General features: G+C 38.5%; 1 protein-coding gene across 8 annotated transcripts in view; it reads left to right on the top strand.

Moving 5' to 3' along the window:
* Nucleotides 1-18,919, top strand: part of gpr85 (G protein-coupled receptor 85) — a 36,133-nt gene that overhangs the window by 9,269 nt on the left and 7,945 nt on the right. The window contains exon 3 of one of the 8 annotated variants that reach the window (XR_007042198.1): nt 15,342-15,442. The exons of the other annotated variants lie outside the window; for them this stretch is intronic. The gene's annotated coding sequence lies outside the window, so the exon portion shown is untranslated. Of the gene's footprint in view, nt 1-15,341; nt 15,443-18,919 lie in introns of those variants that run through there. 8 annotated transcript variants of the gene reach the window in all.

Below are 18,919 nucleotides of genomic sequence, written 5' to 3'. Positions count from 1 at the left end.
TCAATTAGTTTTTGCCTGCCTATGAATAATCGAGCAACTTCTTCTTCAGTTCCCTCTGGATTTGCACACACAGTTTGAGATTTTTTATTTCTACCAATGGGTGAAAAACAACAGAAAACACCTTTTCTTTGTATAGTAATTATTATCAATACCATCTGTTGGCTGGCAAACATTGATTTCATTTGAAAATACAAAAACAGGCCTCTATGAGTTTATACAAACGCTTAAGTTTTTCCTATTTGTTTATTTGCATGAAACTCTAATTAATGAGCAGTAAATGTCCATGACAACAAGCTTTTAAAAAATGGGTAAGAAATGAAGTGAATAACTTAATTTTCTGAAAAGCTGCTTAGGAAAAATTAAATAACTGCTTGGTGTGTTTTGTTTTTTCAGTTGACCTGTCATATGTGTTCAACCATGACAGCTTGAAAATGGGAACTCCATACTACTTTGTATGAGAATTGAGAGGTTCATGAGATATGACTTATACGCACTTTGTTGTAAGATCTTTCCAAATACCGTTTCTGTATGACTTCTTAAGTGTGTTGGGTTTGCAGCAGGGATTTAAGAGCAAAAGGAGTCAATCACTTTTCTCTTCTTCATGATTTCTTCAAGTCTCTGAGGTGTGGAGCTGCAGTGGTTTACTTGCCTAACTGTATTGTAGGTTTGGGGCTGATGTGCCATACCTGACTGACTATGATCAAAGGACTGTTCATATGAAAAACACAACTGTTGTGTTTAAATTTCAATTATTATCTGTCTTTTCCTATTATTTTTACTCAGGTTAAATTCCAGAGCACTTTAAGACAATGACAAAACATCTTTACCAAAACCTTTGGGATAATGCAAGTCAAGCTAGTAGTAAATATAGCTTTCTATAATGAGAACAACATGAAATACCTATGTTTATTATTGGGATTTGTATGATAGACCACAAAAAATACTTCATAATTGTGAACTAGAAACATAGTGATGCAAAGTTATCCCAATCCTTCATAAATAACTATTTCCGAAATGTGGGGTTGTATTTAGCCCACCTACTTTGTGGAACCACCATTTGATGCAGTTATAGCTGCAAGTCTCGACCACCTTTGCACATCTAAAGACAGAACAGCAGTTTTCAAGTCTTACTACAGATTCTAAATTGGATTTATGACTGGACTTTGACTGGGCCATTCTAATACATGAATATGCTTTGATTTAAATAATACGAGTGCAGCTCTTGCTGAATGTTTAACGAAGGTTAGCCTTTGCCACAGTTTCAGTTTACCTTGTATTTAGCTCCATGCATCTTCACCACAGTATGATGACGCCACCACCGTGTTTCTCAGTGGTGACAAAGTATTCAGAGTAATCCGCAGTGTTAAATTTCTTCCACACATAGTGTTTGGTAATTATGCTTAAAAGTTCAGTTTTGGTCTCATTTGAACAAAGTACTTTCTTCCCCATGTTTTCTGTGTCCATGGCATGTGGTAAACTGAAAAGAAGAAGCTTTCTTTCAACAACGCTTTTCTTCTTCCCACTCATCCATAATGGCTAGATTGGTGTAGTGTACAGTACAACTAATAGTTGACCTTTTGTCAGATCCTTCCACCTGAGCTGTGGATCTCTTCAGCTCTTGACTCCTTTCTCTTTACCTGGCCTTTCAGGATAGGTGTCTTGGTAATTTTGCATTTTTGCCACACTCTTTCCAGTTTTGGATGATCGGATGTTGGAATATTATTGTTTAACCTAACCTTGCTTTAAACTTCTCCAAACCTTCATCCTTGACCTGTTTCTGCTGTGTTCCTTGGTCTTCATTAAGCTGTTTGTTTACCAGTGTTCTCCAACAAACCTTTAAGGCCTTCACAGAACAAATCTGTTGTTGACCTCTGACTAAAACTGGCTGCAGTGGATTTCTTATTTGTTTTCTTTTGAACTAGAGTTAGATTTAGCAGCTGGATAATTTCTCTGGAAATGGGCCTGGAGAAATTTTGCTTTTCAGATTCTCTACATTCTTAACCCTGTCGTTGGCATCACAGCAATATAGATGAATGCAAGCTGATGCATACCAATTATCACGTTTGCCATTCATAGGAAGTGCAATGATATTCTGAACTGTAATCATGAGAAAAGTACAGAACATGACACTGAATCTTTACTGTTTACTGGACCAAGTCTGTGAGGAAATACAGAATGTGCGAAAGGAAGCAGAAAAACCCATCAATATAAAAAAGAAGAAAAAAACAGAACATTTTACACCCAGTTACCTTCTATCTATGAGTCTCACCGCTAACTACTTAGTTATTTAGAGAGAACATTTTCTTAATGCCCTCAACTAGAAAAAAAAAAAAACTAGAAAAGAATAGCTAAATTATAAACAGTTTAATATAGCTAGAAGATATACCTAACTGCCTCACACTGGACCAAAAATCTGAGTCAGTGGCTTCTAAACCAACCAGAAGGTTTAAAAAGGAGGAATAAATTCCAGAGAAAATAATACCAATAATAATAATACCAAGACTGAGCTGATTATTGGAATACAAATACGTCAGAATAACACTACCACTCTGTTAATGGCTGGTTTAAGCAAAAAAACACAGACAGCCACATTTTTTTATGAAAGTGCAGCTCGGTTTTTGATTTTACAGAGATTTAGCTTCTTTACTTTTAAATCTCTTCGGTTTTGGTAGGAGTTCAAGAGTAAACATGTCTCCTCTGTTGTTAATACTTCGGATGAGTGATGAAGCCTTGGGTCGAACACGATTGGTGGGTTAGTGCTTAAGCACCGAAGCTGCCTGAAGTCAGAATATGCAAAGAGAGAGTACTGGTCGGCGGTAATCCCCCTGGCGAGGATTACCCATGTCTTTCATGCTAGATTAAAGGGTCCCATGATACCTTGCTGTGCTGTCTGGGTCCTGATGTGGAGTCAATAAGCTGGATGAAAAATTATCTGCATTATCTTTGCCATCTTCTGTTTTCAGTGTTGTGTTTAAAGTTGGCTTTTCTTTCTTAATTCACCAGATTTTTTTCACTCTCAACAATCAAAACCTTCCTTAGAGTGAGTTGTAAGAGCATTCATACTACAGTGATACATTTAAAGTGTTATGAATACTGCTTTAAAGTTGTCCATAATTTTTCATGTTTAACTCCAAATATCAATGTTGTTTTATGTGATTGACCAAAAACAAGTAGTCCATAACTTTGAAACAGAAGGTAAATGATGCATAGATTTCATCTTTATTTTTATAATCTTAATATACATAAGTATTGACTTGCATTGAGGGAGGTCTCCACCAGCTTTGCACATCTTCAAACTGAATTTATTGCTCATTTCTTTTTGCAAAATAGCTCAAAATTCTTACAATTCTAACTAAGCTCCTTCTTTCACATTTGCTGTTTTCCCTATATTGCATTTAGTAAACTTTAGACAATGAATCTAATAGCTGTTTTTAAATATTGCTCTTCCTTAAGGCCAGATTTATTGTCCCGTAGATGGGCTTTACTCATTCCATTTTCAAATGATTGACTGAACAGTGCACTCCTAAGATTCTGAAAGCTTGAGTTTAGTTTAATAAGCTAAGGCTGCTTAAAACGTCCTTGACCAGCTGGTGTGTTTTTTGGTCTTCCTGATGCTGTTTGTGTTTTGAGGTTGTATTGAATCAAAATGTAGAAAAATTCAAGGGCTATGAGTTCTGCAATGCATGGTATTTCTTAGCATCTGCTTTCCCTGAATGTGTTGAGATAGCCATGTTTGCACACTTATATAGACGATTTAACTGCAGCAAGACTGGATGCAGTGGGATTTTATTTCTCCAGTTATACAATGAATGATTGCTATATTTCTTTAAGTCAAATTATACTAAGAGAGTACTATGAATCCAAAAAATAAAAAATAAACCTGCATTAACAAGATAGCAAACCTTTTTAGCATACAGATGCATCACAGAAGTGCATCTCCAGAGGGCAATCCGTCGTGATCAAAAGCCAACGTGTACTTTATGGTGTCTATTTAAAACATCCAACCAACTGCTTACATCTGCTCACACTGAGGTACATTTGCCCAAGGAGGAATGAAGAAAAGAAGCACGTTAAGGAGACTAAATTTGACACAGATCTCATTTAAAAGTTGGATTATTTTTAATAATTTGTTTAATAATTCATTTATTTCTGCATCACTGCAACCAGGAAAAGTGCTTAGGGATGTTTATCCAGGCGATTTGTTCCCGCTAATTTGGCATGTTTTTGTCAGAAATCCAAGGGCTTTTGGAAAACAGCGGAAGGGGAGGGGTCGTTGTGTGTGGCTGAGAAGGAAGGGGTGGGGGTTGTTGTGGGAGTTAATCCACTCATTTTCTTGTGTTCCTGCCTCTTCAGCACATTCTCTCACTTCTTCTCTCCTCATCCTTCTCTCCTCCGTTCCTTTATATTTTTGGAAACATCTCATTCTCTTGAGTCAGCCCCGGCATGCTCACGAACGCTCAGTCTAGCAAGCTCTCGCCTCCTCATCATCCTCCTCCTCATCTTTCTCTCTGCTGTTCATGATATTAAAGCATCAAGAGAGCAAAGCAAGAGGGCACAAAAAAAAAAAAAAACTCTCTCTTTTACATGGATAGGCAGACGGGAAAACAAGTGCTTGATAAGCCATTAATTTGCCATATTTACATACCTGACAGGTAACGGATGGATGTGTGCGCATCTGTTGGCATAATAGTCGGTTAAAGGAGGCCTCAGAAGGTCATAGGCTGAAATTTCTGACCTGTAACAACAAGATTAAAACTCAGCGTTTTGGAATCAAAATCAATGCGATATTGATGTTGTGGCCACTTTTTTGGCATTCATCTCAATTTGTCAAACGATGTTGATGGCAGCACTGATTGATGATACCTGACTTGACTGATTGTTGTGACACTTGCTCTTCTTGCATAGCTGATGTTGTTTATCATCTTGCTTTTATAATTTTTCTCAAGTATTCAGCTAATTGCCATGTTCGCAATGGTGTTCCATTTTTGGCTTTATTTTGGGGGGGGTTTTTTGCAAACAAGGTCGGCCACTTCCAGGAAAATCTGCTAAGTGAAGTTTCCTTGGAAACTATAGCAACAGTTTACAATATCCTGCTGGCACAGCTTTAAATCTGCATGTATGATTAAATGGCTTCCATAGAACAATAGATTTGCTTGTTTTGTAATTTTTGTTTTTTTAGTTTGAGTGCATGCTGTTGACCTTCAGCGAGCAGTCATTTGCAGTTTATAACACGTGAGTCAGCTTCTCTAGGTCTGAGCCCATGATTTGGAAAAAGGGTGGTTTGCATCTCCCCAGGTAATGGGTCAAGGAAATTTGGTGTGCTGTTCCCCAGAGATGAATAGATGGGTTTGGGTCTTGTCTGCAGGAATGTGAGCGGTGCTCTGGTCTGTCGAGGTGAACACAGAGCTCTCCATTTCCTGGTTCATTCTACATTCTGATCCTCACCAAAGGCAATGATATATGGATCATGCTTGAAAGAACAAGACTGTGGATCTAAGCAGCTAAAACGATCTTCCCCTGCAGGGTGTGGACCGAAGCTCTTTCATCCGAGAGGAGCTCTCAGTGGAGCCAGTCCTCCTTCGCATCGAAAGGCATCAGTTGAGGTTGTTGGTGCATCTGATCAGGATGCCTCCTAGATGCATTCCTCTGGAGGTTTTTGTGACTCCAGTAGGAGACGGTGAGAAAGACCCAGAATATGCTGATGGAACTACATATTCCCTTGGCCTGTGAACACCTAGAGATCCCCCAGAATGAGCTGGAGTCTCGCTGGGGAGAGGGATGTCTGCATTCAAATTCTAGACCTGTTACCTTAGCCACCCAATTTTGGATAAGAGGTAGACAAATGAAAGATGTTTCTTTTTTGCTGCTAAAAAGTGATAGTAATGAGAAAATTCTGTCGTTTTGGTTGAGGATTTAGTTTTGGTTTAGTCCAGATTTAATTAAAGCCCAGGTTCCACAACAATACACCACATTCAAAAAAGTGATATGGAGATGGCAAACAAATTGAAGGTTGCTGAAGACTGATGATGCTAAACCTTGGGTGAAACACAACTGCCTAATAGCCTCCTGCAGTCCAGACAGTAAAGAAGTGTAGCAGCAGTTCAGAATATCACAATGATGTATACAGAGATTTGAATTGACAGGAAGAGATAGGGAGAATATTATTTATATTTTCAGGATGAAGGACGGTGTGCAGCCATACATGTAGGAGCCACGGAAGGTGGAGGATGTCCCACCTGCTGAGCTGCTGATGGATGAAGAGAATCCTCTAAGAGGGAGTTACTGAAATTGGTATATTGCGTGCCATTTGTTGGAATTCTGTTGATTTGTTGTGAGATGGGATAATCATTTCTTATGTTGTGTACTGAAATTATTTATGTGGTTTTAAATGTGGAAAATGTTAATTTATTATCATTAAAGGTGCAGTGAGGATTTTTCTGCTGGTGCTTGAGAATTTTTTAGCACCTCTCTTTGGGGCGATTTTAATTTACAGCATGTTTTTGGCTGTTTATGCCTATTTGTGTGACATCACAATTAATTTGCTTCTTGTTTACCCTATTTACCTTGTTGAAATTAAAATGTCCTCTGACTATCACAAAAGGCAACCAATTTGTTTTGTTTTTGTTTTTCACTCCTAATGCTACAATTGAAGCATTAGTTGTTGTTTTTTTAATAGATACTGGACCCCTCAATGATGTACAGCAGATAGACTACTTATTATTGAAGACAGCTGCATAGCTAAATACTGAAGAGGCAGCCAGATGATGGTATTGGACAGCACATAATGGAATGTATCTCAAAGGCAAATCTGCTAGTTATACAATTTTACCACTGCAGCATTTTTACTACGTATGTTCAACCCTTGTTTACAGCTGCAAGTAAAACAAAGTTTTGCTTATGTTTTTGACTGGTTCCAGGACAACTTCTGTAGCAGATTTGGTAGAGACTCCGGAAATAAATTTTAAGACACTCAGCACTCACCTTGCACTGGCAGACAGTTTGGCTGTTGTACTTAATAGTTCTTGAAATTAGGTCACTTTCCATATTCGATAGTAGTAAATGTTTGAGGTCGTAGCTGAGGGATGGTCAGAGGCACTGAAATAACTCCGTTTCAGAATACTCCATGTACATAATGTATATGAACATTATGCCATTGCCCATTTTTTGTGGTGGAAATTTGTACTTTAAAACTTTTAAAACTTTGTTTTAAACTCTAGTTGGTAATTACGTTGACTTGAGTCTTGGTGTTTCAAACATATTCCCATGCATAACCTTTATATTTTCAGGCTTCTTACATTATATTATCAGTTAGACAATCTTAGTTACAGTCCCTGACGAAATGTTCTTGGGAAGGACATTTTTCCTGTAACAGTTAGTAAGACAATTTGTAGTTTTTGACCAACAATATGAAAACGAGAAAGCATTAAACATATGGAATGCAGATATATAATATGCATGATAAGGTGTGCAGGGATGAATTATTCACCAGCCCACTGTAATGTGCTTGTTGGTACTTATATGAGCTTTTTACCATTTCCCAGTGTCAAAACAGTACTTTTTATTACTTTATTACTGGACATGATCACAAACTTCTGAACAGTGTTTTGAAGCTAAATGGCCCAGCGGCTCACCTGAAAAATGTTTTCTTCCACTCTAGAACATGGTCACTGCAGTGAAAAAAAGTAATTTTCTGCCCCCTGTTTTCAAAGGATTCAATTTTCCTCTTGAGGAATTATATTTGCTACATAAATGTAATAACTTTCCCTTAGACTGATTACACTGTTGTTATTTGCGCACTTTATTCACCTATAGCACCCACACTGCATGCTAAATAAGTCAGCGCTATATGACCTTTGATGTCATCAACAACCCCTTATTTGTGGCATAATTGTTATTATCGGTTTTAGCTATGCTTTATGCACTGATGTACTTTCCTAATGCAATTTGCATCTTTGTATGGTGTTTGGCAAACAGTAAAACAGATATGAAGCTGAAATGCGTTATTGATGGAGCAATCATCATTCTTCAGCAGAAGCACAAACTGCCACACAGTAGAGGTTCTGCAATCACTGCAGCAGCTGGCTCAAGTACTCTGATCGAAAGATGCACACATATACTATTTACCATGGATTTTTTTTTATCGAAACACAATAGTATTATGCACCTGGAATCTCCCTATCATACTACTAAATATCTGCTTCGCATTCTAATGCCATATGTAGGTACATGGATTTAACTAAATAGTACTGTCTTTTCACACATCTGATGCTGTAGATTGCACAATTAAATCTCCAGCTGAAGAAAGGTTGCAATGGAATTTTTGTACAAGCTAAAAGATTACGTGACATAAGTGTCACACCTTAGAGGTGCAATATTTATTACACGTATGCATGACTGGTACAAAAAAAAAACACATTATTAAGCTAATGCCATGTTATGCACATGTACTGTCTGCACTGATGAAGATTTACTCCCTTCTGCACGCCTAATGCTTGCAGTGGTTGACATTGCATGGAAGTTGGCATTATTTTGCGATTAATGCAGTTTCTAATCATTTTACCAAATAGAGGCACTCATCGACTGTGTAGAGAGCTTTAAACATTCAGGGCATTAAGGTCAGGCAATCATTAATCAAGGAAATAAAAAAATAATAAAAATAAGTTGATGATGTCTAAAAGTAACTCTGTTATTACACACTAGAACACTGTAAATTTTATACCCCTCATCCCAAAACACACACAATGTACAAAATGTGGTCACATCGTACATTTCATATTTGCTTTAATTTTTGATATGTAGACCTAGGTCATAAGTAAGATACTTATCATTTGCCTACTCCTTTCATGCCCTTTTGCTATGTTTATGCCCAAACGGATTTTTTAAACTCCTGTCACTGATTAGAATTTTTTTTTATAAGGCAGGCACAAACAAAGAAACTATAACATTTTACCTTTTTCATCAAATGCCTTTTTTTTTATCCAGCATGTCTCTGTCATCAAATATTTGTATTTGGGATCTTTATATATCAAAAAGTAGTTTCACAAAACTATTTATGTTTTCTGGCATTTACCGCATGGCCATGTTCCATGGCCATGTTTATACTACCTTTTATGCTTATTTTAACTTATTTAATTTAAAAGCATTTCACCGCTGGGGATTATTGAGGAGAAAATATTTTCCAGTAAATTCTAAGCCACTGTATAGCAGTAGGTTACTCTACAGAAACTGTTATTTTTTCCTTACTTTCTTCAGAACCAGACATACGATGGAGAGTGAAGTCGAGAACGCTGATGTCTGTGAATGACTGACTATCAGCTTCTTACACTCAAGTGCTGCATTACCAATTAAATTCCAGAACATTTTTGGCAGGAATCTTTCTGGTGGCAGGAGCTTTTTTTGGGTAATGATTAAAGCTGATCTGTGATATTCTGATCGTGTCAAGAACCTCTGCCAGTATATTTCAGTCTTGCTTGGCCTTGCTATTTTCCATCTATTGAGAATTCTTTAGGTTTTTTTAAGACAGCAAACAAAGAATCTTTTTTTGCTTTCTGTTTCTGCAGGAGCACCTTGAATGTTTTTATTATTTCTTCAGTCAGCTTCAGCATCTCAATTCATGGTGGTTGACTGAGCCATCTCTTGTGGTGGAAAATATTGCTACAGCCACACAGCACCTCCAGGGTCAAGAGCTTCCCATGACTAAATTAGATCAGATATTCTGATCACTCACTGCAATTTATTTCAATTAACATTGGGTCTCTTCAGTGCTGGCAGCCAGCAGATGGTCTAAATCCCATTCGAGGGCCTAGCACCAAAGGGACAGCCAAGAACAGATGACTGGCAATGTAGAACTGTTTTAAACTGACAAGCTAGCTTTAGCACACAATATTTCCTGAGGAAGTCTCAGAATTTCTGAACAAAATCATGACTGCTGTATCCTTATGGTTTCACTTTTCCCGTGCACAGAGCTAAATAGGTTTAAGGGTCTTCTTATTTCTTGTAATTGGTTCAGTGCCTTTACATACCAGGATTGTTTTCCATTTCAAAGTGTTTCATTTGTCCTGAACATCCCAGTAGTTCTTAGTTAGGTTTCAATGTGTACACAGTTAAAGTGTAAAGGTTGCAAGATACATCAACAGATATATCCACAGATAGATATATCATAGGTAATTTCATACTATGTTATACAGATTCTGTATTAGCACTGTTGAAGGTTAACCCATTGCTGTCTGATAAATGCTTGGAATGGCTCCAACTGCCCCTGGCCTAACCTATTTTCGGATTAGTTCTGCTAATGATTATCTGAGCCCTTGAAGGCACAGCAGAATCATTCAACTTTAATCTTAGAATAGTCAGTTGATCCTATGGAGCTATAAATGAAAATATTTTCACATCAATTACAAGGATGCATAGACTGGTACTCTTAATTCTTTCCAAGTGTAGACAAAGTATCAAGAGCAAGCACAGTTCCACCATGAGATTAAAATAATTAAATTGCAGAATTGTCATTATCTTTAATTGTGCCATTCTTGCACATGGGCATGCTTTGATCTAAACCATCCCACTATATTTCTGGCTGTATGATAAGGATTGTTGTCCTGGTGGAAGGTGAACTTGTACTCCAATCTCAAGCCTGTTGCAGCCTGTGATAGGTTTTCTTCCATCATTGCCCTGTACTTAGATTTATTAAATTTCCCATCTACTCTGATCAGCTTCCATCCTCCTGCTGAAAAAAAACCAAACATCTGCACAGCATAATGCTGTCACCACCATGTTTCACAGAGGGATTGGTGTGTAGAGGGTGATGCACTGCTTTGTGTTGGTGGAAATAAGTAGGAGATGAGTGGGGAAAAGTAGGTATATTTATGGTCTTGCGAGACACTGCCCATTGGCTGTTAGCAATGCAAGTACCGCATATGAACTATATTCCTCAAGAACACGTTTTCCTTTACACTGTTTGTCAGAAGGATTTTGGTGCTCAGTAACAAAGATCATTTAGTATGTCTGTCATTTTGCTCGAGATAGAGCAGACCCACATACAGAAGAACACTCAGAAGGACAACTGAATCAGTAAAAGGTGTTTTATTTACAAGTAGTGACACAGGAACATGAACGGTAGAATCGCCAACTGTATGGAAAGAGGGGGAAGAGAACTGGTGAATACAAGAACTATAATGTTGCGGAATAAACGAGAAGTAATTATGATTGAGTGTAGTCAGGTCGCCAGGGGTAGAGGAAGTCGGGGCCCAGGTGAGCGTAGCGGAGAAAGCCAGATGGTTTTACTTGAGCTGGAGAGTGGGTTCTGGTGAGTTCAGGAGTTAATCCAATGTTCAGGTACTTGTGTGGGAGGGTGGACAGGTTACGCTTCTGCCTTGGTTCAGGAGACGGAGGAAAACAGGAAGCAGCCAGCTTAATACTTGGAAACAAAATTCAAATGAAATCCAGCAAATATAGGTAATCTCGTTTGTCCAGAAAACTTCTGGAACCGAAGCCAAAGTTCAACGATGAATGATCAGTAAGCTCAGGTTTCTGCCTGCAAAGGAACATAAACAATATCAGCTTAGGAGCAAAGAAAAAAGCATAGCAATGTCAGATGACCTTATTAAAATATGTTTGAATGTACCATGGTTCTCATTGGTCAAGTAGCTCAAACACGTTTGGGCAGAAAACCTTTTTAAAGAATGTAAATTAATACTCAAAAAAAGCTTTGGAATTGGGGTATGTAATAGGTTGACATAAAATGACATTACAATATTCTTTTAATGTGCCACAGGATAGTACAACATGTTTTTTTAGAAAGAGCATATAGTCAGCAATGCTGAATTTATGTTTGGAAAAAGAAAAATTAAGAAAGTGACATTGTTAAATAATGTAATCAGTACATGGGAGATGAATCAGGAAGCATAACATAAAATACTAGAGGGAATGTACTGTTAATACAATCAGTACCATCAGCAGCTAGCACAGCAGCTGAGGGCTGCGGTGTGTCACTGATATGATTACCTATTCATCCAGGCCTCTGATCTCATTGTTCCCTGACATGGAAGATAATACATGCATACTAATGTGGGACTGTGCTGGAAATAAAAATTTGTTTTTTTTTTGTAGTGGAAACAAGATGGTTAAATTATTAATTTCTTCATTTTGTTGTTTAACTAATTCTTTAATTTTTTACTTATGTATGAGTCGAAGGGTTAATGTAAAACTAGTTTATGAAGGTGCCACCAATTTAAACAATTTTTGTGGAATAGTATAATCAGTAAGGACATAGTGTCATGATTTAACCCAGTGACTTAGCTGTTTTTAAAAAACAAATTTAGACCTTATTTTAACTTAATAAAGAGAGAGAAACTACATTATTAAGTTTCCTTAAGTGTACATAATAATCTCGAATAGATACTAGCAGTGTAGCAATAGATCCATCTCACGATCAAGATCATAGATCATATATAGAGTTGGGATTTTAGCTATATTTTCAGGAAAACTAAGAATCCCTGTTTCACAGTTTTCACAATTATGGTATAAGTTCCAAAAGACACAGTCTGTTTTAAAGAATCTGTAGTCATTGTAAAAAAAAATCCCAGTACAGGTATTATTGTCAGCATATTTTGGAATGTATATTATAAATGATCAAATGCAGTCCAAATTCATAAAAAATATTTATTTATTAGCCCATTAGTGTAGTGAACATGATCTGAGGCAGATGGTAACTTTAGCGGTCGGTGCCTAGTTGTGTATTCTCACAGTGCTTGCAAATGGATCATACATTGTCAGTGTTTCATTTTTCTCTGAGCACCCAAAATGCTGCACTCAAATGATTTCAAGTGGTGGAAACGTCATTGCTTTTCAGGACAGGGTATGTCAGCAAGCCAAATAAAGTCTTCATGAGTCGAGTCATGTCATGTCAACATGACAGGGCAAGTCAAGAACTATTTCCTTTCTTAATTCAAATTAGGAGTCTCAGAGTGTCAAGCTCAAAAGCATTTACCTTCATATCTGGAGCTTTAATAAGAGCTTACACATACTTCTTTGGAAAAGGTCACCTACTGGAAGCAACCAGACGGTGCTTTGCAAAACAGACTTCACTTTGACGGGAAATATTTTGGCATTTTAATATTGAAGATCTCGAGAGTCAAGTACACCCCTCATAGATACCGAACACATAAAAGTGTGTTTTATTTCAAGTGGCCAGTACTGCCTCTTACTGCATAATGGTCGACTACATAAGTGAGAATCAAACAGGAGAGCTATACAAAGTTTGTGGAGGTTGTTTTAGGATTCTCTGTCTTTCTGCCACAATCAAAAAAGAAAACGGCTTTCAGTTTAAAAGCTTAATCTAAAGGCAAATGTGCATGTCCAAGTAACAAGTAACAAGTGAGGCAATGAGCTATGTAGCATGTTGCTCTGTATACATGAGATGAAGAGAAGTATAGAAAGAGATAGCGGAGCGGGAGAGACTTTAGCATGTGGCTGTAGTTATACAGACACTGAGCAAGGTATTACAAAGATTTTAACTAGAGTTTGCCCAATCACGTATAAGCGAAAAAGAGTGAATGGATTAATGGCTTAACTTGTAAACTACTACTAATTAGCTAAGACTTTGTTGTTTACAAGAGGCTTGCTGTTCAGCTAACAGCTTTAGGAAAACAAAGCACTAGATTTGGTTACTGTTGTTGCTTAGCAACAACTAAAAACCATTTTTTTTTTGTCTTTTAAACAGTATGTTCTATTAGAACTGCACATCAATATGTTATTTTCATAGCAAAAGTAGAAAGATCAGTTTGACAGACACATTTTCTCAGTGAAGTGTAACTTAATTGTACCAGCTGTGTTGCGAGGTGCTCGATATTACATGACTTCAGCTCAACTGGAAAGCTTCCAAATATAAATATGCATAAGCATGGCCTATGGCACGCTCAAATTTAGTAGCATGTCCTTGGTAATTTGAAAAAACGCGGTTGCACAAAATACTATCCTTTCATGGTAGGATATTACCATTACTATTCATGAGATAATATGTTGAGAATACACAGAGATAGGAAACAAAAGAATCATTAATGTTTATGTTGAGAAAAAATGCAAACAGCAGCTTACCTGTCAAATTGGTCATCTTAGCTACAACCATAAAAGCTTTTCTGCAGCAAAATGGCAGTGCTTTGTTTTTCTTCCTGCCAAACTGAATCATTCTGAAAAGTGTCGGATCGGAACCTGTTTCTGAATGTTGAAAAGTAATGTAATTTACTTTAAAAGAAAACCAAACAGTTATTAGTTACCCGAATTGGTACCAATTTTCTTTAAATTAGTTTATATCGGTAATAAAAGCATTGGTGCTGTATTCCCAAGCATCGCTTCAGTTTTTCTTGTGAACACGCACATGTAAGCCTGGAGCCCTACAATGTACTTTATAATGTAGATCGATATAATGAAACGTGAAATGATGCCTAAATGGGAATGATTTTTTTTAGGTTCACTTCTGTTTGATGCATCTTTCACAATACTGAGGTGATTTAACAAGGCTTGGGTATTGTAACTTCAATGTGTACTTTTTGATTGTTGGCAGTCTGTACTTACGTGAATCCACAGTGCAAACACTGCAAATAAAGGCCATGCATAATTGAGTCATCTGGACCAAAATAACTCTACCAAGTGAGTGCAAAAAACATTCTCTGAGGTACTGTGATTGTAATCACAGAGCATGAACAAAGGAGAATATTATGTCTGTGTGCGGAGTGGTAGCCCAGGCTTTCTGGAAAATGGGTGAAGCAGAGCTGAATTATGTTGGTGACTGCTCAGTCATAAGGCAGGATAGAAGAAAAGGAAACAAATAGTGTTTGCTATTTGGGGGGGGTCATGGGAGGATATTTTAAGTTGCCCCCTACTGTGGGATATTAACCACATTTCCCTACAGATGACAGAGTAGAATAAAAGAAAATCCCTTTAAATTAGTTGCTGTCAAAGAGGAATTAATTGATTCATGGTTGGCACAGAAAAGACAACGAGACACAGATTTGTACTTTAAAAATTGCTGTAAGAAATGGCAAAAAAATAAATATCCAAAAAACTAGCACCCTTCTACTTCCTATGGCTGCAACATTGGCTTTACAGCATTTTTCACTAGAATCTCTGACTGGAGGTAGATGAAGATTTTTTGCATAGCAGAAAATATACGTTTCTAAAAACATCCAAATATTTTTATGCTGGAGCCTTAACAGACACTTGCTCCAATGTGGACCAGTCATTGATAGCTTCTCAATCAATGAACATTAATTAAGAAAATTTTGTAAATTGCTGTAATTTATAGCTATGTGAGAATTCAGATCTGTGGTGTCATTTTTCCTGTTTAGACCCAAAGGATGTTGTGGCAGACCATACCTACAGATACATGAAAAGCTTCACTTTTTAAGCAATCTGCTGCTTTACAGAGGAATCGTAAGCCTGCTTCCACAGCTAAATGATCCTGAGCCAATTCACTAAGTGAGAAAAGGAAGCCATTGGATTGAAGAGCGGGCCCCATCCATTCCCACCCTGACTGCAGACATGCAGGTTAGTGTCCCTGTCTGCCTTATCTCATGGAGCACCAGCTCGTCTTCAGACCCAAAGCTCAGGCCCAGCTCTTGCTCAAGATAAAGCCTGAAATAGACCACTCTCACTGACAGCAAGGCAAAATTAGATAAGGTTGTTGTGTCCACAGCTTTGAGCTAGAAATGGAGAGGGAGTACAAATGGAAAGGGTATGCATGAGCAAGTAAGCAGAATACAGTTGTGTGATTGCAATGCTGTTGAAGGACATTGCTGCATGTGTTCAACCTTTGACCCTCTTGTTCAAACACAGATAAAAGAAGGGGAAGTTATAGAACTGCACAAATCTCTTGTGCCCTTGCTTTTCTCACAGTTGAGACCATTGATTGTGCCTATTGACCCATGTAGTTAAAGCCCCAGCCAATTTGGTCACCCTGGCTTCAAGAGATAAGAAAATTACCTTGTGCAATGTGCACACTTGTGTGTGAACATACTTCAGAATATGTGTGTGCCGAGGCAAATGTTTATTCATGCTCAATGAAAGCATTTTATTAAGCCTCTGCCAGACACTAAGTAGCAAAAGTGCATCTAAAATGGTTTTCCTCTATTGGCATGCGGAAGCCAATCAATAATTGTGTGTCTTATTAAATTAGATCCTGTAGACAAGAGGCAGCAGTCAGCAGAGTCATCCCAAAGTAACCCCTTGCCTGGTTAGTTCATTCTTCATTAGACAATGGCCTGGAGTAATTGAATTGGCCTGAACAAGCTGAGGGCCCGGCCTTCGCTTTTTCGCCTTTGACAGCATATATTCAAATCTGATGACTTTATACCAGAGCCAAGAGCCCATTTATGAGGGCAGCCAGAGATAAGAAACTTAAAAGTACAGGTCCTTTTCAAAAAATTAGCATATTGTGATAAAGTTCATTATTTTCTATAATGTAATGATGAAAATTTAACATTCATATATTTTAGATTCATTGCACACTAACTGAAATATTTCAGGTCTTTCATTGTCTTAATACGGATGATTTTGGCATACAGCTCATGAAAACCCAAAATTCCTATCTCACAAAATTAGCATATCATTAAAAGGGTCTCTAAACGAGCTATGAACCTAATCATCTGAATCAACGAGTTAACTCTAAACACCTGCAAAAGATTCCTGAGGCCTTTAAAACTCCCAGTCTGGTTCATCACTCCAAACCCCAATCATGGGTAAGACTGCCGACCTGACTGCTGTCCAGAAGGCCACTATTGACACCCTCAGGCAAGAGGGTAAGACACAGAAAGAAATTTCTCAACGAATAGGCTGTTCCCAGAGTGCTGTATCAAGGCACCTCAGTGGGAAGTCTGTGGGAAGGAAAAAGTGTGGCAGAAAACGCTGCACAATGAGAAGAGGTGACTGGACCCGGAGGAAGATTGTGGAGAAGGGCCGATTCCAGACCTTGGGGGACCTGCGGAAGCAGTGGACTGGGTCTGGAGTAGAAACATCCAGAGCCACCGTGCACAGGCGTGTGCAGGAAATGGGCTACAGGTGCCGCATTCCCCAGTCCTGGGCTACAGAGAAGCAGCACTGGACTGTTGCTCAGTGGTCCAAAGTACTTTTTTCGGATGAAAGCAAATTCTGCATGTCATGTGCCAGAGTCTGGAGGAAGACTGGGGAGAAGGAAATGCCAACATGCCAGAAGTCCAGTGTCAAGTACCCACAGTCAGTGATGGTCTGGGGTGCCGTGTCAGCTGCTGGTGTTGGTCCACTGTGTTTTATCAAGGGCAGGGTCAATGCAGCTAGCTATCAGGAGATTTTGGAGCACTTCATGCTTCCATCTGCTGAAAAGCTTTATGGAGATTAAGATTTCATTTTTCAGCACGACCTGGCACTTGCTCACAGTGCCAAAACCACTGGTAAATGGTTTACTGACCATGGTATCACTGTGCTCAATTGGCCTGCCAACTCCCCTGACCTGAACCCCATAGAGAATCTGTGGGATATTGTGAAGAGAACGTTGAGAGACTCAAGACCCAACACTCTGGATGAGCTAAAGGCCGCTATCGAAGCATCCTGGGCCTCCATAAGACCTCAGTGCCACAGGCTGATTGCCTCCATGCCACGCCGCATTGAAACAGTCATTTCTGCAAAAGTATTCCCGACCAAGTATTGAGTGCATAACTGTACATGATTATTTGAAGGTTGACGTTTTTTTGTATTAAAAACACTTTTCTTTTATTGGTCGGATGAAATATGCTAATTTTGTGAGATAGGAATTTTGGGTTTTCATTAGCTGTATGCCACTTCATTGTACTTTTCCTATTATGTTTCTTTTTCTTTTTTTCATGTAGAGCACTTTGAATTGTCTTGCTACTGAAATGTGCTATATAAATAAGCTTGCATTGCCTTGCCTTGCCTTTGGCTCTGCCAAAGCAACACAACTTAGGGGATTTTGTGATACTGAGTTCCAGTGAATTGTCATAAAAGGTTTTGACCAAGGTGTGGCATCTTCCACTCCATGCTTTGCCTTATAGGCAAACTAGAGTGGATCTATGTTGTCAGACAACATCTTTTTGAGCAAGTCATACATTATTTTCTCCATGCATTTGCGAAACACTGACACCTTCCAGACAGTGGCCGAGACAGGTGCAAACGCACAGCAAATGGCTAAATGTGCTGCAAACTCATAACACGCTGCAAACACAATTGATGCAAACTCCAAAACACACAAAAAACAAATGCAACACAAAAGCACTGCAAAAGAAATTTGCTGCAATCACAGAAAATAAAGAGAAGCAGAAACCTACAACCAGCAAAAAATGAAAAATAAAAAACGCAAAGGAGAAATGCTGCAAATAGCAAAAACTACTGCAACTTAAGAAAAGCTGCAAACTCTTCCACAAAACGGGCTGCACGGTGGTGCAGTTGGTAGCACTGTTGCCTTGCAACAAGAAGGTCCTAGGTTTGATTCCCGGCTGGGGCTCTTTCTGCATGGAGTTTGCATGTTCTCCCCGTGCATGCGTGGGTTCTCACCGAGTACTCTGGCTTCCTCCCACAGTCCAAAGACATGCCTGTTAGGTTAATTGGTAACTCTAAATTGCCCTTAGGTGAATGAGTGTGTGCTTGGTTGTTTGTGTGTTGCCCTGCGATCTGTCCAGGGTGTACCCTGCCTCTCGCCCATAGACTGCTGGAGATAGGCACCAGCTCCCCTGCGACCCACTATGGAATAAGCGGTAGAAAATGACTGACTGTTCCACAAAACAGAAGCGCACCAGGCCACCAGGGGGAGTCAAATGCCAAGTCAAATGGGACCACACCCCTAGTAAAGACATTAACGGGATGCCAAGAAAAAACTTGGAAGAAAGAAAATGTACGTTTTCCTATATGTCTTTTTCAAAAAAGTGGTCATAATCTTTTA

This window comes from Girardinichthys multiradiatus, chromosome 17 (assembly GCF_021462225.1).
Source record: "Girardinichthys multiradiatus isolate DD_20200921_A chromosome 17, DD_fGirMul_XY1, whole genome shotgun sequence".
In the NCBI taxonomy this organism is placed as follows: Eukaryota; Metazoa; Chordata; class Actinopteri; order Cyprinodontiformes; family Goodeidae; genus Girardinichthys; species Girardinichthys multiradiatus.
Note: the sequence above shows the minus strand (reverse complement) of the source record. Positions and strands in the feature narration are given on the sequence as shown.